Genomic DNA, 24,959 nt, shown 5'->3' with positions numbered 1-24,959 from the left:
GGGCACGCCGTAGTATGCAGGGCCTACGTTCCAGACATGAAAACCCTAATTTTTTGGGTTTGGCTCATATTTAAATCCCATTGTAGCCTCATTTCCCCTCACTTTATTAACCTCCACCCTCTTGATATGTTTTTGCAACCCTAAACCATCTTGTGAAGAATTTCTAAGCTTAAGTGTGTGTGTTTTGTGATTTTGAAGAAGAAGGAAGGAAGAAGAGACCACCTTGGAGGAGTTAAGCTCTTTGATCCAAAATCACACCACCTTTTGGCACCATTTTGAGGTATCAATTTCTGAACTTGATGAATTTTCATTTAGATCTTATGTTGGAATGATTTTTGGTCCTTTTTGTCCTAAATATGGAGATTCATGAACATATCATGTTCCCTTCGGATGCATCTTGAGTCATAAAAATGGGTCCTAAATGGTTGGTTTTTCTCCATGCATCACTTAGAAGGTCTTAACGGATTGAGAAGTTGATTTAAGCACTTAATGGACATGAAAAGTCATAAAGTTGGAAAATTTATGACTCTTGAGGGTATTTTAGCCATGGATCTGGAAGATGGACGTGAGAGATTAAGCCATTAAGATCTTAATGTTATTGTTTGGAGTCTAGGAGTATGCCCCGTGTACCTAGAGTACGTATCGCGTAGCAAGCCAACCACCCTGATGGTGGTCAACATTTGAGTACGCCCAACGTACATTTGGAGTGCACCCCATGTACTCTTTCTATAGTGACTCAGTTTAGTTAGCTTAGTGTAACATCCCGGAATAGAAAGAGTAGAGTTGAAGGACTAAAAATGTAAATTTTGAAGGGCAACTCGGCGAGTCCATGGATGGACTCGGCGAGTAGGGTCGCGACTTGGTCGCGAGTCAAGTGGCCTACTCGGCGAGTCCAAAGATGGACTCGGCGAGTAGGTGCTGAGTGGAGAAAACCCTAAATCCGGGGAATGAGCCCTATTTAAAGAACATTATGTCCCCTCCCCAGCCTCTTTGATCCCCCTTGAAGTCCAGAAACCCTAGAAATCGTGTTTGTAAATGATTGGAGTGCATTTGGAGCTTAGGGAGGTGTTTGTTGAAGAAATCTTGAAGGAGAAGAGGCTTGGATCATAGAGCTTTGCTTGGATTCGAGTTTTATTGCAGTTGGGGCATTCTTTTGAGGTAATATCTCGTTCTTGGGTTGTGTTCTTCTAGATTCTTCATTGTGGGGTTGTGTGGGAAGCTTAGATTTGTGGCATCTTGAGTTTGAAGGATAGATCTGAGGTTGCTACCTCAGATCTGGAGTGGAGAAGGTCTTAAGAGCATTAAAGTCCCTGTTCTTGTGTTGTTCATGGAGCTATCTTGTCCCAAACCCCAAACCCTAGAGTAAAAAGGCCTAGATCTCTTTGGATTCACGTAAAGTTTGCCACTTTACGTGATGGATGGGTTGTAGGAGGCTAGATCTATGTTTTGGATCAGATGCATGGCCTGGAATACTTCTGTTTGGATTCAGACCAGTTGTACTCGGCGAGTCACAAGGGTGGACTCGACGAGTTGCTTTAAGATGAGCTGGAACTCGATGAGTTGGATGAACAACTCGGCGAGTAGGTTGATGATAGCCTTAGACTTGGCCAGTCTTGTCGAAGAGTCCCAATATTTTCTGGTTGAGTCGAGAATCGGTGAGTCAGGGGATGACTCGGTGAGTTGGGTGCGAGTGGACTCAGAGTTGTTGGACTCGGCGAGTCTCGGGGTGACTCAGCAAGTTAGGTCGCGGGTTGAGGGAAGTTCTGAGCTTGGGGACTCGGCGAGTCATCGGGTTGACTCGGCGAGTAGAGTCAGTCAGGGGTTGACTTTGACTTTGTCCAAGGTTGACCAGTTGTCTTCCGGGGGTATTTTGGTAATTAAGGGTATATATTGAGTTGAGTGTTTTGGTGTTCAGTGGAGGAGTTCGTGTTGGAGTTTGGAGCAGCGGAATCTTATCCTTTCAGCCGGCAGTTTCGAGGTGAGCTATCCTCACTATATCGACAGGGTCTAAGGCACCAAGGTCGGCCCTTTATTGGATTGTGACTCAGATATGGTTGTTATGTTATTTCTGGACATGTTTGCATCCTGGTAGCTAGGATGGTATATGCTAGAGACCTGATTAAGGTTAGTTTCCCGATATGTAGAGTAATGCTATGCTAGTGACCGGTTAGGTCGGTAACCTGGTTAGGGTAATGATATGTTATGTGATATGCTTAATCGGTTTGTTGACTATGACTGTTATATGATTGTATGTTATGTGCACATGGACTAGAGATGGGTTGAGGCGGGTCCTGCTTTGTGTTGTAGGCCAAGATACCCAGGGCGGACCGGTTGTTCCGAAGGCCCAGCGAGCGGTCCGGATAGGCTGTAGGCCCCACGACGGCGGACCAGACGTGCCGAGGCTCGGAGAGTGGACCAGGCCGACTGAAGGCCCGATGCAGGCGGACCAGTCATACTGTAGATTCAGAGAGTGGACCAGGTGGGTTGAAGGCCCGGTGATGGCGGACCAGTCACACAGTAAACCCAATATGCATGGCTGTTCTATGTTCTGTTATGTTATGTATGCTTTTTATGCTATGGGCCGGAAGGCAATATGTTTTGGACCTGAAGGTCATAGCCTAGAAGGGCGTATATGTGGTTGGTATTTTGGGGGTATCTCACTAAGATTTCGGGCTTACAGTTGCGGTTTAATGTTTTTCAGGTTCTTCAGGAGACTGTGGCAAGGCAAAGGTGTGATCGTACCGTTCCTCGCGTTTATGTTTTATGAAATGGACCTGGGAATATTCTGATAAATAATGTATTGAAAACCTTTTCGTAATAATGTTATTAAAACGAATTGTTTTGAAAAGTTTAAATTATGTTGAAATTTTGGTCGTTACACTTAGTTGAGTCAATTGATCTGACCAGTTTGACTTTGACCAAGTTTGACCCAAGGGTATTTTGGAATTTTAATTGTGATTGGTCATTTGGTTGGATACGTGACATTTAAAGATGAGATTCATAGTCAAGACGTCATCAACTACTGTTCAGTCTGTAAGGTAAGTTTTCCTCACTATACTTGCGTGTCGAAGGCACCAAGGCCGACCCATTAGACTAGATATCATGTTATGTGATAGTATGTTATCATACCATAGTGAGCTGTTAAATTGATATCCTAGTAGATAGGATGATGCTCTGCTTAGTGATCTGTAGATCTGCCTAATTGTCTATTGACTTATTATATGTTTATCTGTTATATGTACACATATTTGGTGGGTGGTTGAGGCTTTATTTCTTTGTGCATGAGCCAACAGACCAGGGGCATTCCTTCCCGAGGATGACTGGACTCGTTGTATATTGACATTCCAACCTGGGGTATTTTATCCCGAGGATGACTGGACCCGGAGCTTGATTGGGTCTAGGGTATTCCAACCCGATGGTTGACTCGACCCAATGTATATTGGCATTCCAGCCCAATGATTTACTGGGCCTGGGGTATTACAACTTGATGGTTTATTGGACCCGACATGTTGTTATATATGTTATTTGTTTATGTTTTGGTACTTGGGGGAAACTCGCTAAGCTTTGGCATAAGGTTTTTAGTTGTGGTTTCAGGTACTTTGGATGATGGTAGGAAGGTGAAGGTGTGACCGTACACATCCTCTGTTTTATGTACTTTTGATATATAGGATACCCTAATATGAAATAATACTTGAAAACAATGATTTTGTAAACATTTTATGATTTGGATTTGTTTTAAAAAGTTTAAATTTCCTATTATTTTTATGGTTGTTACACACCAGAAGCTCGTACCAAACAAAATCAGCATAAAAGGACACCTTAATATTGAAGCCTACAACTTCGTCTATTTTCTTCTTCCTTCATCTAATAGCCATACTTTCAAAACCTTTTAAAGTTACAAAATATTATCATTTACATGACTTATAGTTATGAAAATATATGGTTTACATAATTTTCTTTTTACAAACTTTATCAGATTTCACATCGGTGTGACAAAAGATAGATCACCATAGGTTAAGAGAAGTACTATACATAATGAAGACTACACTAGGTCTCCCAAAAATCTCATCTGATACTAATCTTGTCACTTGATACTTGAACACGATTACATAGCCATTAACAAAAACAAATACGTAATACCTAACTCTCGTGAGATACATGAGCTTTAGACTCATGATATGTTTAAGGTAATAATATATGATAAAAGTAAGAAAAACTTACCAACCAGTAAAACATCATATATGCTAATACATATGATTTCCTAGCACCCTTGATCCCAACAAACAAGATTCTATCACATATAGTCATAATGCCACTAGTTAAAAATAGAATCTGGCTTTTGGGTTGCATCAAATCGTAGTGCCTCTTGTTATAAACTAAATATGGCTCTTACCAAATAGGACTAATAAATCAAACTATTAAGGTACCTTAGCTGTAATTGTATCCTATTACAGGGACCAGAAACATGAATGCATTCATGACCTGAAATATGAATGCATTCATGAACCTAATCTCTAGTACTCACTTTTGGAGTACAACATATCATTAAAACATATAATGCAATCTAATTCCTTTAACACATAGCTTTCTATAAAGCTCACTAACAATTATACACATTTGAATTTCATCAACTGGGGTTATTTACCAGCCACACAAACACTTTTAACATATTTGAACATACTTTACTATGTACATAGCTTTATATAAAGCTATGTACATAACTTTCTATAAAGCTCACTAACAACTATAGTGTTTTAAACTCTTATAAGAGAATGAGATGATATAGTTTGGGATGCTTATAGTGGGATCTTATGAATTTATCTATATTTTTAATATATTAATAGTATAAAAAAAATTAAAGAAAACTGAAAAACAAAAATGTAAAGAGCAATATAGTCATTCTTATGTTTGGTAACAGATGAAGTACACAAGTTTAAAATGGGATGAAACATGCAAGAGTAAAATGAATTAGAGATGATCATGTAACATCCCGAAATATCAAGAGTAGAGTTGAAGGGCTAAAAGAGTAAATTGGGAAAGAGTGACTCGGTGAGTCCATGTGCGGACTCGGCGAGTAGAGTCGCGACTTGGTCGCGTGTTAAGTGGCCGACTCGGTGAGTCAGGGTAATGGACTCGGCGAGTAGGCGCTGAGTGGAGAAAACCCTAATTCTCGGGGTTGAGCCTTATATAAAGATCATTATGTTTCCCTCCCAGCCTCTTTATCACCCCTTGAGCCCCAGAAACCCCTAAATCACGAAGAAGCACCATTGTTGGATGGAGTGGAGCTTGGAGAATGTATTTGTGAAGGAATTTTGGGAGATTGAAGGCTTGGAGCAAGGGGCTTTGTTTGAATTCGAGTCTCATTTCAATTAGGGCATTCCTTTGAGGTAATATCTCGTTTTTTTGAGCTGCTATTTCTTAGATGCATCATTTTGGGGATGTTGGAGATCATATCTTTGGATGTATTGGAGTTTAGAGGTTAGATCTGAGGTTGCTACCTCAGATATGGAAGGGAGAAGGTCTAGAGTGCATGAAAGTCCCTCTTTGTGAGTGGTTGATGGAGTCATCTTGTCCCAAATCCTAGCCCAATGTGCAAACGGCTTAGATCTCTTTGGATTCACGTAAAGTTTGCCACTTTACGTGATGGATGGGTTGTAGGAGGCTAGATCTATGTTTTGGATCAATTGCATGGCCTGGAGTGCTTCTGAATGGATTCAGAACGGTGGTACTCGGCGAGTCACATGGGTAGACTCGACGAGTTGCTTGCAGATGGCCTGGAACTCGACGAGTTGGAAGAACAACTCGGCGAGTAGGTTGAAGATAGCCTTGGACTCGACGAGTCCATTTGGACTTAGCGAGTCTTGTCGAAGAGTCCCAAATATTCTCTGGTAGAGTCGAGAATCGGTGAGTTGAGGGATGACTCGGTGAGTCGAGTGCGAGTGGACTCAGAGTTGTTGGACTCGGCGAGTCTTGGGGTGACTCGGCGAGTTAGGTCGCAGATTGAATGAAGTTCTGATTATGGGAACTCGACGAGTCACAGAGTTGACTCGACGAGTAGGGTCAGTCAGGGGTTGACTTAGACTGAGGACTTTGATTTCGACCAAGGGTTGGTCGTTGACTTTTAGGGTTTGGTCAGCGATGTGGCCTTTGGGCCAAGAGAGAGGTAAACTAGTCTTTTACCCATGAGAGGGTGTTATGAGAGGATTTATTCTAGTCTCGAGAGTTATATTCATGAGAATATTTGCCTTACGTGTTAGGCGGTGGCGAGTTTGAGATTCCAGTGTGGGGATATTTGCTTTCTGCTTTCTAGGTGAGTCTTCTCACTATACTTTACCTTGAGTAGGTAACCAGAGTTATGTGTTCAGAGTATTTGTATGCTATATGTACGTGATGTGTTGTACTGCATTATTTCTATGTGATTTATGTTGTGCATGTTTATAGAGTTGGAACCGGAAGGTTCCCAGAGTTAGAGCCTGAGGGTTCACAGAGTTTGGGTGCACGGACCCATAGAGTTATAGCCTCGAGTGGCTAATATGTGTTATGTGTGGTATTTTTGGGAACTCACTAAGCTTCGTGCTTACAGTGTTTTGTGTGATGTTTTTTTTCAGGTTTATTTCAGTATCACGGGACGGCACCGGCTTGATTGTACACACCAGAGAAAGAGTCATATTTTGGAGGATCCTGGTTTTCTATGCAAGTGAAAATGGAGTCATGTTTTGTAAATCGACTATGAATGAGATTTTAAACAAGTGTTTCTAAGAATAAAATGATTATTTTAAATGAAAAATTTGTCTTGAAATTTACGGTGTTACAAGTTGGTATTAGAGCCTTGGTTTGAGGGATTCGGATGCGCCTTCGGGTAAATCTGGACTCAAACTGAGGAAGTAAGAAAAGTTTTAAGGAAATAATTTTCTAAAAATGAATAAGGGTTCAAAGAGGAAGCAAGAAAGAGCAGTGTGTACAATCAGCCTGAGCCCGAACGGTGATTTCCCAAAATACCCTTATTTTTTTTTTTGTGTTATGAGATATTTATGATGCACCTTATGAGATAATATTGCATGCTAGAGACAGTCTAGGTATTTCATATGTTAGGACTAGAGTGGCCTGATTTTTGATGCCTTAGTCTAGGACTCGTTGTTATATGTGTTATGCTTTTGAGTATGTGATGAGTGAGAGTATCCAGTTAGAACCCATGAGGGGTAGAGTTACAGAGTTTGGTGGTACTTTCGAGGATGAGCCGAGAAGGTGGAGTTATCACAGAGAGGGAGTCCTATGTATTCTTCGATGCTAGAATGCTGCTTGCTTTGTGCTTTGTGGAACTCTCGATGATGGGAGTCAGCTACCAAGTGAATATGATGATATTCAGGAGGTAGATGGCTGGCATCATTAGGAGCTCTTCAGCAGCTGATAGCAAAGAAGTGGGAGGACAACGAAAGAGCTTAGGGAGTAACCCGATCCAGGTGAGTGCGCTTGTAGAATAGAGAATTTCGCTGGGGAGCGAGCACGCGCGATGGGATTGGTGAAAGAGCAGGTCGAGCAGCTATTTAAAAGCTCTGGGATGGTCCGTGTGGAAAGTATGGGTAGATGTGGCAGGTAGTATGGGCCCGTACTACTAAAAGCAGAAGACCCATACTTGATACAGGGAGCATTCTGAAGGTTCTAAGGAGCGGATTGAGGAGTGATGTTATGGTTCGGGTACCATACATCAGAGTAGATTGAGGAAGTGATGTTATGGTTCGAGTACCATACATCAGAGCAGATTGAGGAAGTGATGTTATGGTTCGAGTACCATACATCAGAGCAGATTGAGGAGTGATGTTATGGTTGAGGATTGATGTTATGGTTGGGTACCATACATCAGAGCAGATTGAGGAAGTGATGTTATGGTTCGAGTACCATACATCAGAGCCGATCGAGGAGTGATGTTATGGTTCGGGTACCATACATCAGAGCAGATTGAGGAAGTGATGTTATGGTTCGGGTACCATACATCAGAGCAGATTGAGGAGTGATGTTATGGTCCGGGTTCCATACATCGGAGCGGATGGAGGAGTGATGTTATGATCCAAGTACCATACATCGGAACGAATTGAGGAGTGATGTTATGATCCGGGTACCATACATCGGAGCGGATTGGGGAGTGATGTTATGGTTAGGGTACCATACACCGGGGCATATTGAGAAGAGATGTCATGAAATGAGTACCATGGGTCGTAGTGAAGTATGTTTGTGGTTCTTCGGTTATTCGGTCATGAGTAAGTTCGTTGAGGCGTCCCGTGAGAGGGAGATCGAGAGTCCCTCGGAGTATTTTAGTAAGGAGTCAGTGAGAAGGGAGAATTTCGATCTGTGTTGGGCAATCAGTCGATAAAGGAGATGTCACCTCCTATGATCTGGGAGGTACTGATTATGCTCGTGTGAAATATGAGAAGCATGATGTTTTGGTTTTGGGTTTAGGGGTAAACCCTGCAGGTCGTCATTGATGATGATTTCCCACCAGAGTATCAGGTAGCAGGTGTGCCGCGAGGCAGTGATTTATCATGAGCAGATAGTCAGTTGGGACTAAGATGTGTGAGGACCACACTACACCTATTTGAGCATAGTAGGAGGTATTGTAGTGGTATCAGTGGGGAGTTCAGTCGAGTTCAGAGGTGCAGAGAGTTTTCTATCCATGGGGTGTTGAATCTGGGAGTGAGTACCTGTTCTTGGGATGAACACGGTGTTGGAGTGTTGGTTGATGAGTTGAGGTGAGGGGTACGATGATTTTATGGTTCAGTCTATGAGCCAAGAATGTTATCGAGCAGTTGAGCTGTTTGGTACTAAATTCGTACGAGATTTGGAACGACTAGAGGCAGACGTGACGAGAAGTTCTTGAGGAGTTCACCAGAGGTTCATAGTATATGAGGTCGATTCATTTCCTTAAGGGGGGGATTATCGGGCGTTGTGTAGCACCTTCCGGGGGCCGGTGCGATTTTGCTGGAGAATATAGTTATGGGTTAGTTGCGTGCTATTTGGTGATGGTTCGAACCCTAAGTGGGGGAGAACCGGGTGTCGTATGTAAGAAAGCAGAGATTTGTCAAGAGCAGTTATAAGTGGAGTATAGAGATATGCGGTAAGAAATCATGAGACCAGAGATGTCGGTGATCGAGGAAAGGGGTCAGAGTGAGTTAATGCGGGAAGTACTTGTTTGAGAAGGATGAATGTCTCCACGACAGGTGTTTTTTAGTCAGGAATCTGGTATTGGTCAGTGTTGGGGCAAGTAGATTAAGAATTATTGGGCAGCCAACTCCCGGGTCAGTATGCGTATCCTTGTTTGGATTTTGAGCGGCGGGAAAAAGGGTTTCGGAGAATTATCAGCGTATTTCGTAGTGTTAGTGTTTCTTCGTATTGCAATTGAGAAATTGAATACACCGAAGTTGCAACTTGAGAAAAATGAAGATCTAGTTATGGGGTTCAGAGGGAATGTATTATTGCATCTATATGGTGCTTGGGGCAGGAGATCTGTGGTTGTGGCGGGATCTTGTGATGTTCGGTGGGGGTGTTCCGAGGTATCCGGGTATTGATATCTTTATTTTGAAGTTATTCGTGAATCTTGAGTTGAGATGACTTGTGGTATATCAGGTATCTATGGATCTAGTGAGAGCCTTCGAGTATGGGCATCCAGGGAGATTACTTGGGAGAGTGGATCTTCGTAAGGGTGGACATCTGTTATGACGATTGCCTCCAAAGTCTGTGATGAATATTCGAGACGAGTATGGGTAGCCGCCTATGATAGTCTGTGGAGCACGAACTAGTGGAGTCAGAGGGTGTTGTGATACTGCGGGGAGCCGTAGTACTCACTAGTCAGAGAGTGTTGTGATATTGTGGGGAGCCGTAGTAGTTACTAGTCAGAGGGTGTTGTGATACTGCGGGGAGCCGTAGTACTCACTAGTCAGAGGGTGCTGTGATACCGCGGGGAGCCGTAGTGCTCACTAGATGGCAAGAGAGTGTGATGATGGAATGTTCTCCGATCAGTGTATGATGTGGAAGAGTTTTGGGCTTGAGTAGCCCTAGTATTGAGTTTTTGGAGCCTGGATGTTAGACCGGGGGCGAGACTGGGGTCCCCGTCTCTGTCGGGGAATGTGGTGAGATGCGCAAGGGATATGCGCAGCTAAAACCAGAGATCAGAGTGGAGACGATCCTCGGTTGGATTGTACTTTCTTGCATAAGGAAAAGAGAATTTCGTGACTTGCGTGTCACGAGGCTGGGATAGTGGTCACGGGGAGGAAGTTAGTGGGATATTTGGATCATGATTTGGGTGACCTTTGGAGGCTCAGTTGTGGAGTCAAAAGCTGACCTGGTGACCAGTCTCGAAGAGGGATATGAGATGAGCTAGAGCCTATCATGATGATGTCTGAGGACACCTCAGAGGGAATGAACGATTCAGACGCTCAAAGACATGCTTCGGGCATGTGTATTAGATTTTGGAGGGTGTTGCGGCACGTATTTATCCTTGGTTGAGTTATCCTATTTCAACAGCCATCATTAGTGCATCGGTATGCCACCCTTTGTGTTGTTGTATGGGAGGAAGTGTCGGACCCTCATTTGCTGAGGAGAGTGTCGATTCGCGGAAGTGGAAGTTGTAGTGAGAATGGATGATTTGGAGTATGATGGTCGAACATTGTGTCTGTGGCAGTGGTATGGAATGACATTATGATGGGGTGTCTGCTGAGGATGCGGAAGGGATTCCGCGGGTGTAGAGCCAAGAGTCTCAGGATGGATGTAGGGATGGAGTCTGGGACTCCCAGCTTGATTCTGATCAAGGGTCGTGTGCGTAGTGGTGGTGTCTCCTGGGGATGTTAGAGATGTCATCAGTGCGACGGGTTCTCCTAACCCAAGAATGCAAAGGTTGGTGCGGCTTGGGTGCTTGATTGCAAGAAGAGGACTCATGAGAGTTGCTCTGGGATTGAAGAGTGGGCCTTTCTGTCGTCACGGATTGGATAGGATAGGATTCGGATCGGGGATCCGATGGTTCATGGCTTCTAACCCTTATGGGTCAAGTGATTGTTGAGATTTGGGTCAGTGATGCTTCATGGGTAATTCTCGGATCGTTGAGTGTGGTTATCAGAGGGTACATCGGGCGCCCGGTTCGAGACAGTGGTCAGGACACCGTAAGGAACGGGAAAGTGTGTTCGAGTTTCGATGGGTATGTCTTGTGAGATCCGGTCTGATTAAGGCCAGGTGGCACGTTGTGGGAGTATTTCTAGAGTTGAGTTGCTGTAGGCTTCGAGGGCGAAGCCTAATTTAAGTGGGGGAGAATTGTAACATCCCGAAATATCAAGAGTAGAGTTGAAGGGCTAAAAGAGTAAATTGGGAAAGAGTGACTCGGTGAGTCCATGTGCGGACTTGGCGAGTAGAGTCGCGACTTGGTCGCGTGTTAAGTGGCCGACTCAGCGAGTCAGGGTAATGGACTCGGCGAGTAGGCGCTGAGTGGAGAAAACCCTAATTCTCGGGGTTGAGCCTTATATAAAGATCATTATGTTTCCCTCCCAGCCTCTTTATCACCCCTTGAGCCCCAGAAACCCCTAAATCACGAAGAAGCACCATTGTTGGATGGAGTGGAGCTTGGAGAATGTATTTGTGAAGGAATTTTGGGAGATTGAAGGCTTGGAGCAAGGGGCTTTGTTTGAATTCGAGTCTCATTTCAATTAGGCCATTCCTTTGAGGTAATATCTCGTTTTTTTGAGCTGCTATTTCTTAGATGCATCATTTTGGGGATGTTGGAGATCATATCTTTGGATGTATTGGAGTTTAGAGGTTAGATCTGAGGTTGCTACCTCAGATCTGGAAGGGAGAAGGTCTAGAGTGCATGAAAGTCCCTGTTTGTGAGTGGTTGATGGAGTCATCTTGTCCCAAATCCTAGCCCAATGTGCAAACGGCTTAGATCTCTTTGGATTCACGTAAAGTTTGCCACTTTACGTGATGGATGGGTTGTAGGAGGCTAGATCTATGTTTTGGATCAATTGCATGGCCTGGAGTGCTTCTGAATGGATTCAGAACGGTGGTACTCGGCGAGTCACATGGGTAGACTCGACGAGTTGCTTGCAGATGGCCTGGAACTCGACGAGTTGGAAGAACAACTCGGCGAGTAGGTTGAAGATAGCCTTGGACTCGACGAGTCCATTTGGACTTAGCGAGTCTTGTCGAAGAGTCCCAAATATTCTCTGGTAGAGTCGAGAATCGGTGAGTTGAGGGATGACTCGGTGAGTCGAGTGCGAGTGGACTCAGAGTTGTTGGACTCGGCGAGTCTTGGGGTGACTCGGCGAGTTAGGTCGCAGATTGAATGAAGTTCTGATTATGGGAACTCGACGAGTCACAGAGTTGACTCGACGAGTAGGGTCAGTCAGGGGTTGACTTAGACTGAGGACTTTGATTTCGACCAAGGGTTGATCGTTGACTTTTAGGGTTTGGTCAGCGATGTGGCCTTTGGGCCAAGAGAGAGGTAAACTAGTCTTTTACCCATGAGAGGGTGTTATGAGAGGATTTATTCTAGTCTCGAGAGTTATATTCATGAGAATATTTGCCTTACGTGTTAGGCGGTGGCGAGTTTGAGATTCCAGTGTGGGGATATCTGCTTTCTGCTTGCCAGGTGAGTCTTCTCACTATACTTTACCTTGAGTAGGTAACCAGAGTTATGTGTTCAGAGTATTTGTATGCTATATGTACGTGATGTGTTGTACTGCATTATTTCTATGTGATTTATGTTGTGCATGTTTATAGAGTTGGAACCGGAAGGTTCCCAGAGTTAGAGCCTGAGGGTTCACAGAGTTTAGGTGCACGGACCCATAGAGTTATAGCCTCGAGTGGCTAATATGTGTTATGTGTGGTATTTTTGGGAACTCACTAAGCTTCGTGCTTACAGTGTTTTGTGTGATGTTTTTTTCAGGTTTCTTTCAGTATCACGGGACGGCACCGGCTTGATTGTACACACCAGAGAAAGAGTCATATTTTGGAGGATCCTGGTTTTCTATGCAAGTGAAAATGGAGTCATGTTTTGTAAATCGACTATGAATGAGATTTTAAACAAGTGTTTCTAAGAATAAAATGATTATTTTAAATGAAAAATTTGTCTTGAAATTTACGGTGTTACAGATCAAAGTTAATTTTTGAAAATAGAGACCAAACATCCAAATTGACACCCAAACGAGGGATAATTCATGTAGTTTACCCTAAGTGTCATTTGTTGATTAAAATGTTTTAGTTTAGACCTGAAAATAGGCATTATTTCTAGTTTCATTGTTATAATTAAACGAAACTCGAGAATGTATTAATCATTTCGCAAATTATACTTTGATTAACAAGTAACGGTCATTCAATGATAAAAATGTTTTTTGTAGTGTGTTTTGTTCTACGCGCAAAAAAAATCATTCGGATTTTTGTTTTGTTATAAACGAAGCTCATGAATCAGTTAAGACATTTGTGAAAGATACTTTGGTGAATAAGTGTGATTGTTGATTAAAATGTTTTATATTGTGTTTTGTTTTAAAAGAAATTCATGAATTTATTAATCATTCACAATGTGTGTTGTACAAATCTTAATACTCCTAGATTAATCTCTGATTAGTCTTTAGGCAATACATGATGGAATAGAAGGCGTCTAGGTGATTAATCCATGCCTAGACAATTAATTAAGTTGTAAACCCGATGAATGTTTAACACCTTGAAGAAATTGTATCTACATAGAAACAATTTGAGGAATGATTAGCATCGTATCAATCATATTAACATATTTTTTCATGATATTAGTCAATTTAAATATTATTTTGTCATATTAGTTATATTTAATTTTTCAAAATGTTATAGATTCAGAATTTAGGTTCCCCGATTATTCGCGAACTAATCCCCGACTAGGCCATCTAATTTCTAGTCGCTAGTCGACCAACGTAGTACGACCTAATGATTTTTACAACCTTATTTAAAACCGATAATTTGGTGAGATTTTTTTTGTTACCAATCACAATTCTTGTCTAGGTCATCTCCATCTCTAGAATCAGAATTGCCACCATTGGTAATTAAATGGAACAATATTGCTAAGAGCACTAACACAAACTCAATTTCCTGATTTAATCAGTTTCAAGGCAAAATGCATACATTGGAGTTATTGTTCAATGGCATGGAATTATTGAAATAATATTTATCACCTTCTCCACAACCATTTTTGTTTGTCAAATTTGAAAGATCTTTATGCCCATGAGTCATTATAGAATGATATTTGCTAATGATATGCGATCCTATGAGTTACACCTTATAGCAAGTTACTACTTATTGATTATTTATTAGAATTTAATTACTAATAAATATTATCAACACTTGTATTTAATTATGAAAATTAACATTTATGGAAATAATATTTTTTTTAGAGAGAAATCAACTTATAAATCATAAGGTATAAACACACGACTAAATGTTTGCCTTGAGAATAATATAAATTCCTCGTGAATGAAGTCAATGTCGATTAAATTTCAACGTGATTCTTCTATTCCCAGTTGACGATATATGTCCAGTTTGCTGCAAGGCATGTTTGAACACATTTATGGAACATCAAGTTCATTGTAGAGAGTCTCATGAGTTCAAATACCAACATGATGTGGTTAGGGTGTTCTCTTTGATGTTTGTTGGTGTGTTGGTATTTCCGTCAAGAAAGAAGCAACTGTAAACTTTTTGACTAGCCCGCTGGATGGAAGATTCAGGCAGGTTGACATTTTGGTTTTTTAGATGGGTAGGATGGAAGCACGCTTGTGTGGATCTTATTGGGGTCTCCCAACTTGTGGGTTTGTGAGTGTTTCATAACGGGACATGTTGCTTTGAACGTCGCTGCATGAAAAGTAACAAAACACGAGAATGCATGCATTGAAAATTAACATGTGTTTATACCTTTCGTATTTGATTCGTTTGGTTTTCTCGCACAAGATGTGGTGGAACTCTTTAACAGTGTCTAACGAGTCATGCATAGAAATGTTATATATCCTAAATCCATTAGTGTTATTTTAAAAAAAAATAGTTTTGCAATCCAGAAAAAACTAACAGCGCAGTTTGTTGCCCATTTACCTTACATCGATATGTATTAACTTAGTTAAGTAGTATATTGGTTCTTATACAATTTGCATGTTTTTATTATGTTATAATTTCCATCGCATAAAAAAGATATGTTTATGATTGTTGTAGCTTTTAGCCGATTAAATTTGTATATTAAAAGCAAACAATATGTATAATTTTATTATATAAACAATATATTATCTATTTATCTTTACTATTAATGATGAATTTTGTGAACGAATTCTGATTTACATGCACTAAAGCCAAATTTGTACTTATTTTCGAGTAAATATATTAATATAAGGATCGAATGTTAACTTTTTAGTTGTTGGTGAAGATTTTAATGTTTGTGGGTGAAAGGGGGGGTCCTTCCGACAACGAAATTTGGAAGGCAGATTGCGTCGGTGATCCGCCTGGAAGCTGCCGCGAAAACCAGTCCAAACTTTGGTCAAACATCGGCGTTGACCTCTCCACGTTTGGTGGGGTTACTTTAAGTCTTTAACAGATGTAATTATGTAATGTATATTTCATTCACCATATACATTTTCTTTTATTTTTTTTCATTTTTTGAACAGCTGAATGCTTCACATTTTATATTTTATTCTTACTTTTTTATACAGAAATGGTCACATCTTATAGTGAAAATTATAATTTAAATCCCAACTATTTATATCGTTACATATATTTTTATTTATCCTTAAATAGTTAAATATATTTTCTACTTTATTATTATTATTGGATTGGGTTATATATACTTTTATTTATCCTTAAATAATTAAACCTCTCCTGACTCCTCCAACCCCAACTCAAACGACTTCTAAAATTTTTGTTTCATGCCCTTCTTTTTCTACGCTGATGATATCGATAAATCAAAATGAATACCTAACAAAAAAACAATAGAGATTCAACTACAAAAATTAATGATATAAAATAACATTGTTTGGAACCCAAAAGGTATATTAGTTGTCCGTGTTTCGTTTGTTAGAGTCCAATGCACATTATATTTTGCAAAAAGAGGCATGCTTTATACTACATTAGTGTTAACGAAAATAGTGCAACAATCTGTTAAAAGCTAGAACTAATGGAACATATTTGGTTTATTATGTGGTTTGCTAAATTATACCAAATAATATGTGTATATGTCCTTTTATTATTTTAACACTCTTTTTTGATGTATAAGTATAACAAGGACTCGGGGAATCTTACAATAAACGTTTTTGTGTTACACTATCATGTGATGTATATACAACAACGACTCCACGAATTTTACAATCTTACAATAAATATAGACAAAATGAATAGGATCACTGCATTGTTGGTGATTGACTTCTTTTTACATAACAACAATATACTTTAGAATGATTCAACTTAGGGTGGTAAATCGCGCAATCATGTTGTGTTTTTTTTTTTTTTTTTTTTTTTTTTTTTCTAACACAGTACAATAAAACAAAATTTTATGCAACACAAACACAACATAATACAATACGATGTCATGTTTTTTTAACTAACACGGGAACAAACAATTAAAAACGACAAACACAACAAAGATAACATAAAATAACAATTAATTAATTTAATTAATATTTAATCATACAAATACGAAAACACAACTGACAAATGGTAAATCGTATTAAATTCATATCGAATTTTGAACACGAATACAATAAGACACAACGTCGTGTTTTTTATACTTAAAACGAATACGAATTCGAATTTCAATATCGTCCAAATTCCGTTTCTTATCGTGTATTTTGTTGTATTGTTTCATCAATCGGCACTCCTAATTTCACTAGCCTAGTATTCATCACCCTTAACCCATCAATTTCTGTTTATATATATATATATATATATATATATATATATATATATATATATATATATATATATATATATATATATATATATATATATATATATATATATATATATATATATATAAAAGAGTGGTATATGAATAATATGAAATCTATAATGCTTATCTAACCATTCTCCCACTTAATATCATTAAAAAAAAATCTTTTCTAATAACCTTAATCTTAATAAAAAACCCTCTTTTATACAAAAATCAAAGTCAAGATGATTCGAAACCCTCATATTGGTAAATCAAATTAAACAACAATAAGATGGTTTTCTTATGTTCATTGACCATGTGTCAGGCAACGAGTTTATGAGAGTTTTTTTTTTAACTTTTAGCTTTAATAAAAAGAGAAATTAGATAAAAACTTTATTTGGATGTACGTGCTTCAAACCTGTATTAGACCAAAAAAAAAATACTTATAATCCAAATATTATCATGGTATTCTCAATTGTAAACTATCACCAGTTTTTTCAAATACAAATTTGGGGATAGAAGGAGATGAAAATTCCAAATGATTTTCATAGTAGTCAAATAGATAACATCATTATCTTTCAAAATGTACTACTTCCCCGTCCCATATTTATTGTCCGTTTTTTATTTTTGAAGTCTTTAATCTTCAATTTTGATTTTGAATATTTTTATTTGTATTATAAATTGTTTGGTGAAACTTATAACAATGAAAAAACATTTGAAACACAATCTATTCATATATTTTGCATCAAGTATTATATATATATATATATATATATATATATATATATATATATATATATATATATATATATATATATTTATTGTAACATCACAAAAATTATGAGGTAAAATTTTCATTTTTAATTCAACCATAAACACAATTTATCCTTTTCAAACATTCGTAAGTATATCAGAGTAAAATAGTTATCAGAGTACAATCCCAAAATCATAAAGTTATGGAAACATGGGTAGATGCACTACGATCAAGTCGGACCCTCCTCTTTCGAATTGGAAGTACCTGGAACCATAATCATAAAACCGTAAGCACAAAGCTTAATGAGTTTCCCCATAATACCATATATCATACATATTATTGGGCCTAAACCATAATAATGAGTCTAGCCATTCCTAATCAATAGGCCTAACCCTGCATACAAATTGGCCTAGCCCATCATACCATGGGCCTAGCCCAACATACAATGGACCTAGACCAACATACAATGCAAGAGTCATAAAGACAGCTAGCATATAACATATCCTAGTAAGACGAAATTAGTGCCTTCGACCCACGGGCAGAGGGAGGAGACTCACCTTAACCTAGAGATAACCAAATCATATGTGTTGCTGCTATCAGGCTCCTCACACTAAAAACATCCAAATTATCCCTAATAAATAATTAAGGCAAATTCCCATAATCCAAGGTCCAAAATCATATTCTATCATACCAAAGGGTAGAAGACCATTTTACCCTTCCCATACCTAACCTAACAATACTTAGCCCAAAGCCCAAATGACCCAAAGTCCAAAAATGGCCCATAAGAGTATCTCGTGAGTACGCCATGTGTACCATACTAGTATGCCCCGCATACTATGTACTAAAGACTAAAGTACAACCCGTCACAGCGAGGAACTAGGAAATCGATGCACTACGTTAAGCGTACGCATGCGTACTCCCTTGATGGAAAAAAAACTCACTTTAATCACTTAATTCTTAAGACCAAAACATTCAAAACACAGATCTAACCTTTAAGGGTTGTCTTAGGTTATAAAGTTCCTGACTTTATGAGTTTTCATGGCTTAATGGGGTCCAAACCAAAGCCCTAAATCCACAATTTCATCAAAAGACCACGAACTCATGCATGGAAGGATTACACTCATCATGAACGGATGTTTATGACTTAATGACCTTAACAAAGACCAAATATGAGGCTCAAAGGTTCTGGAGTAACTTCTACTTAGAAGAACCACAACCATGGGACCTAAACATGACAAATCATAACCCAAACTAGATTTACATGAAAGAACCATCAAGATTAAAACTTTCTACCTCCAAAAGCTAGATGATGGTGAACATGGCTTGGATCTACAAGCTCGAAGACATCCAACACTTCTCCAAGGATTTCTTCTTCCAAATGCCCCATAAATCCACCAAAATCACTAAAAGGCTCAAAATCCTTCCTAATGGGACTAAGGTTTTGAATTTAGGGTTAGAGGGGATGGAGGCTGAAGATAAGGAGGGTTGGAAAAGACTTAAGGACTTTAAATTGGGTCCAAGACCCTAAATTAGGGTTTGCATCTGACTAGCGTACGCTTAATATACTCCAGGTACGCTAGCGTATTGGGGTAAGGCTCCGCGATCAAAAGGCCAAGTAAGCCTAGCGTACTAGGTAAACTCCTTACCATTTAAACTTCTGAAGGCCATAACTACCGCATCCCTAATCCGTTTTTGGCGTTCTTTATATGCTTAGAAAGGTAATGAGAAGAACTACACTCCCATCAACTCTCATTCGCCTTAAAACCTTCTGGACTTAAATCTTTAGTTCATGAATGGCCCGAACCATTAGATTTTTTTTACCATTATACCCTTGGGCTCTAAAGCACAACCAAACTCTTGGATCCCATAAACTACATTACCCACATCTAAATGGGTCTAAACCTCTCTTTTCCCAAGGCTCAAAGCCTTATGATAATTGATCTTTGGGTCACGATTCCAAATTATGAAACGACAAGTAACAGTGTATTGTATTTATGGTCAAAGTTGAATAATAAAAACTTCAAAAGTCAAAAGTGGACAATAAATATAGGACGAGAGTAGTATAAAACATGAAGGAAAATGGATCACCGAATCTGGTAGTGTAAATAATTTATTATTTGATTTTTTTAGAAGTAAACTAAACAAGTTTGAAATTATAGCCAAAGATTTAAGTTTTTTAATTCAGTTCAAGCTTTTAATTTGGAGTTGAATTTCACAACTGAAGAGGTTACTATTAAAGACTGATGTTATGGAGGACATCTCAGATTTTTTTTTAATTAGCGAAAATTTCAAATGGGTGCAGGTCATCGTCACTACATTGATTCCAAATGGGATTCCTTAATGATCCTAGTGATTATGAAACATTAAAGAGCTTGTTTTAATGGTAATTTCTTTCAAAATCCTTAAAAGATCCTGAGGTGTATCAACAAATTAATTATTTGAATTGATCCTCATAATTTATTGCTTTAAGGATTCATCCCCAATAATAATGTGAAGCATTAGTTTCGATTATTAATTTATCATCTATATTAGGATGCTATAAAGCTTGTTTCCAAATATAGCTTCGAAGTAGAGCACATTAAATGAGAAAAGAATATCTTTGCAAAATTCTTAAATAGAGAATTCCAACAGAAAAATTAATCAGGTTTAATATTCTTTTCATGCAGGAATCAAAGCCATTCAGCAAGATAATTTAATGGTCTAACGACCCAAGAGGTTTTAACCTCAGTCCATAATTTGGACTACAAGTACCTAGCCTTTCTCAAATTGAGAAAGAACAAGATCTTATGCTCAAACAAGCTCTTATTTAGCAAGAATTGGAATTCATCAGAAACCAATTAAAAAATTTATGACTATTTATGTCTGAACATCAAAAAGAACTTTATTCTCCTTCCTCTCCTATGAGTCAAGAAGAAAATGTAAGTGTTCAAAAGAACACTGAACAACAAGAGGTTAATATTTCACATCCTTTAAAAAGAAAAGAAACGTCTAGTCCTGAGCAAACAGCTCTAGATAAAGATTCAACAAATCCGTTGCAGGTTGTGGATTTACCAAAAATCCATACAGGAATACAAACTCCAATAACGTTGGTTGCTCCCTTAGACTTTAATCTAAGACCCAACGGGGGAATTCAAATCCCAAAAAGTGAAGGTTCATCTTCAGGATCAGGATCACCTGATAAGGGAATTCAAATCCCAGAGGAATTGTTACAAATTCCTAATAAAAATTCAAAACCATACTACATTGTATTCAATGGACCCAATGCTGGTATATTTGAAGACTAGAATATCACCAAAAAGGCAACCGAAGGAGTTAGAAATATTAAGCACAAAATTTTTAATACTTTTCTTGAAGCCAAGATAGCTGCAAATCAATACACAAGATCTGAAAGGTGTTCAGAACTACAACCTATCACTGCAACATAAACCTTAAGGCCTAACACATTCAAGTTAGCCTTAAATTCTACCAAAAGTTCTAAAACCATTCTTGGAAGCCTTCCAAGAAGAACTCCCAAGATTAATGAATAAGTCACACCTGACCTCCCAGTAGAAATCAAGAAAAAGGACTTTAAGTATTGTTACAGGTATGCTCAAAGTGGAATAGAAGAAAATTTTGTAGAAGAAAAATATTCCAATATTGATCAAACACACAAAAAAGACTAAAATGTTTTAACAAAAATTGATTTAACAAAAGAAAAACCCTTAGAGTATGGATGCAAAATTACCGATAAAACAAAAAATTCCAATGTGTCTAGTCATATGTTTTCCATCAACTACCGTCCTACCATCTTAATTGGCATGCAATACAAAATTATAGTAAGATGTTGGTTAATCAGTTAGCTAATGTTGTTGATAGCGTTGTCAATATTGAGCAGTTGAATTTTGTGAAAGGTCGATAAATCCTTAGTAGGTCTCTTATGGTGAAGGAGATTGTTGAGTGGTAATGAAAATAGAAGAAATAATTGCTAGTGTTGAAGATTAACTTTATAGAGGTTTCCAACTCTCTAAGTTAAGAGTATTTGGTTCAAATTATGTAGTTCTTGGTATTTGATGAAAATGGACTAGTTGTATGCACACTTGCTCGTTCTCATTTGGGGGCTTTTGTTTTGATCATGGAGAGTCAATGTTAAGACTTCCAACTGGAGAGGGCTTATGAGATGGGGATCTCCTTTCACCATTTCTTTATATTCTATCCATAAAAGTCCTTCATATGTCCATTGAAGACACAATTTCGGGGTGACAATATTATGGGTAAGGATAATCTTATTCTTTCTAATTTTTATGCAGATGAGATTTTATTGTTGGATGAGTGAAAAAACAAAAAATTGTTTCGAGGTGACAATATTATGGGTAAGGATAATATTTTTCTTTCTAATTTTTATGCAGATGATATTTAATTATTGGATGAGTGAAAAAACGGAAAATTGTTTTACTTGGTCTCTAGTCTGAAGCTCTGAAGCTGAACCTTTAAAAATGTAATATATATATATATATATATATATATATATATATATATATATATATATATATATATATATATATATATATATATATATATATATATATATATATATAGGGCCTGGATCCGGTAGGAACTCAAAAATTGGTATCAGCACGTGAGGACTATTCTCCACAAATCATTTCGTTAATGACACAAACTTTAAACTAATTTACATGGTCGTGAAGCGTTCGCACGTGCATGAAACATAATACGAACTCAAGAGAATAGTCATGCGTAACGAACGTCCATGGAACGTCATTTAAATGAGTTTTCCTTTTCTTTTTCATTTATTTGGGTTTTTTTTTTTCGTTTTTTATTATTTATTATTTTTTCATTAAAGAAAAATTCAAAAAAAAATTTAAATAGATATATGGTTGGTTTTAATGTTTTTATATTTTTTTTAGATTTTTTTAGATTTTTTGTGTTTTTAAATAATTTTTTTCTTTTTTGTTTTTTTAAATATCTTTACTACATACTTGAAGATAGTAGAGTTTTTTCTTTTTTTCTTTTTTTTTTCTTTTGAGTTTTTTTTAACTAAATATCGGTTTGAGTGTTTAATGTTTAACAATTATAAAATTTTAAATAAGAAGAACATTAAGGATCAAAATATTTTTCATTCATACTTTTTTTAATCATATTATTTGTTGGTCATATAATTTTGAATCATAACGATATTATGCATCATGTATTTTTGGATCATTTTAATTTGGATCATAATATATTGAATTAAATAATGTTTTTGTTTTATACATAATTTGGATCATTATAATTTTTAAATCATTTAACTTTGAATCATAAAAAATATAATAATTAAGGATCATTTAATATTTGAATCAAAATATTTTTAGATAATAACAAGTTAAGGATAATAAACATAATAATGAATCATAAATATTTTGAATCATCTCTATTTGGATCATATTATGATCAACATTTTTTTTTTAAAAACGTTTAATCTTTTAAAACCAAGTTTAGTATCTAAAATACCTTATTTTAAAAAAAAAACCTTTTTACAAGGTCATTAGAATAGTGACTAAAAATATTTCTTAAATTTGTATAGTTTTTGGAGAAATTTTTTATGGATTTTTTTAATAAATATAAAAAGTAAAAAAAAAATCAAATTTTCATGATAGTGCTCATTTTGTAGAGAATTAAATTTTAAAAACTTTGGTTTTTCAATTTTTTTTTTCAAAGAAAAAAAAAGTTATGGCCGAAAAACTAAGCGGATGGAAAAAAAAATCATCAGCCAATAAGAATTGGACATTTGTCATACTGGCGATGGGGGTAAATGTTGGCTCCTGGAGATGCCACATTGACCAGCAATATGTCTGCTATCAAAGGCAAACACAGATGAAAGTTGGTTGTGGCATCGATGTTTATCGCATCTGAACTTCAAAGACATTAATAAGTTGGTGTTTGGTGACCATGTTCGAGACCTCCCTCTTCTCAAGTTTGACAAGGAACATCTATGTGCAATGTGTGAGATAGGCAAACAAAGCAGAAAGAGTCATCCTACGAGAATCAATACAAAGATTGTTGAAGCTCTTGAACTATTGCACATTGACTTGTGTGGACCTTCGGCTGTCGAAAGCATCGTTGGTAGTAAGTACATACTTGCAATTGTAGATGATTTTTCATGTTTCATCTGGGTTTTCTTTCTTAAACAGAAATCAGAAGCAACTCCCAAGTTGAAGATATTTATTAAGCAGGTGGAAGTTCAACTAAAAAAGACGGTGAGAAATGTCAGGAGCGACAATGAGCTGGAGTTCAAGAATAAAGACTTGGAGGACTTTCTGGCTGATAAGGGGATTACTCACAACTTTTCGGCCCCATATACAACACAACAGAATGGGATTGTTGAAAAGCGAAACCGTTCTTTATGTGAGGCGGCTAGAACCATGCTCAGTTTCGCTTCTCTTCCATTATACTTCTAGGCTGATGCTGTTGCAACCGCATGCTACACTCAAAACTGGTCCTTTCTTAACAAAAGATTCTTAATCAGTCCATATGAGATTTTAAATAATTGAAAGCCCAATGTCAAATTTTTCCATGTGTTCGGTTCAAGATGTTTCATCCTAAACTCCAAGGAGAGCCGAAACAAGTTTGATGTTAAAGCTGATAAGGGAATATTTCTTGGTTATTCACTCTCCTCAAAAGCTTACAGAGTTTTGAATAAAAGTTCCAAATGGATTGAAGAAACTTATTACGTCACCTTTGATGACAATTACATGAAGAAAATTCAAAGGAGCGAAAGTGACTTAGGGGAAATTTTTCCTACGTCAGGACAAGTCTTGGTTCCAATATCCAACTTGTTCGAGGAGTACATTTGGTTATTCGATGAACCGGAGAAAGCAGCATATTCAGAGGCGAAAGGGGTAGATAACAAAATTGATAATCTCCAAAAGATCATCGATGATGTTGCAAAGGAAATGGAAAGTGAAATTCCTAAATCTGCAAGTGCTCAATCCTCTACTGACTCTCAAATCAACAGCTCAACGTTCAAGGGGGGGGGGGGGGGGTTCGTCCACACCAAAAACAACTAAGGTATCTATCGAGGGGGAGAATTCTATACTGTCCCCAACTAATAAGGGTACAGTTGAGGGGAAGAATCCAACTCTCTCAAAGGATGCAAACTTCGATACTGCTACGGATTACGCTTCGCCAGTTGAGGGGGAGAAAGAAAAGGAAACTGACAAAGGCGAGAGTGATCAATCAAAATTTGAAGAGGAAGTGAATGCTGAATTGGATCCAGCTTATGACCCAAATTATCTTCCATTAGTGAAATGGACCAAGGATGATCCT

Source organism: Lactuca saligna, chromosome 2 (assembly GCF_052625555.1).
Source record: "Lactuca saligna cultivar CGN05327 chromosome 2, ASM5262555v1, whole genome shotgun sequence".
Lineage (NCBI taxonomy): Eukaryota > Viridiplantae > Streptophyta > Magnoliopsida > Asterales > Asteraceae > Lactuca > Lactuca saligna.
This window is presented reverse-complemented; position numbering follows the sequence as displayed.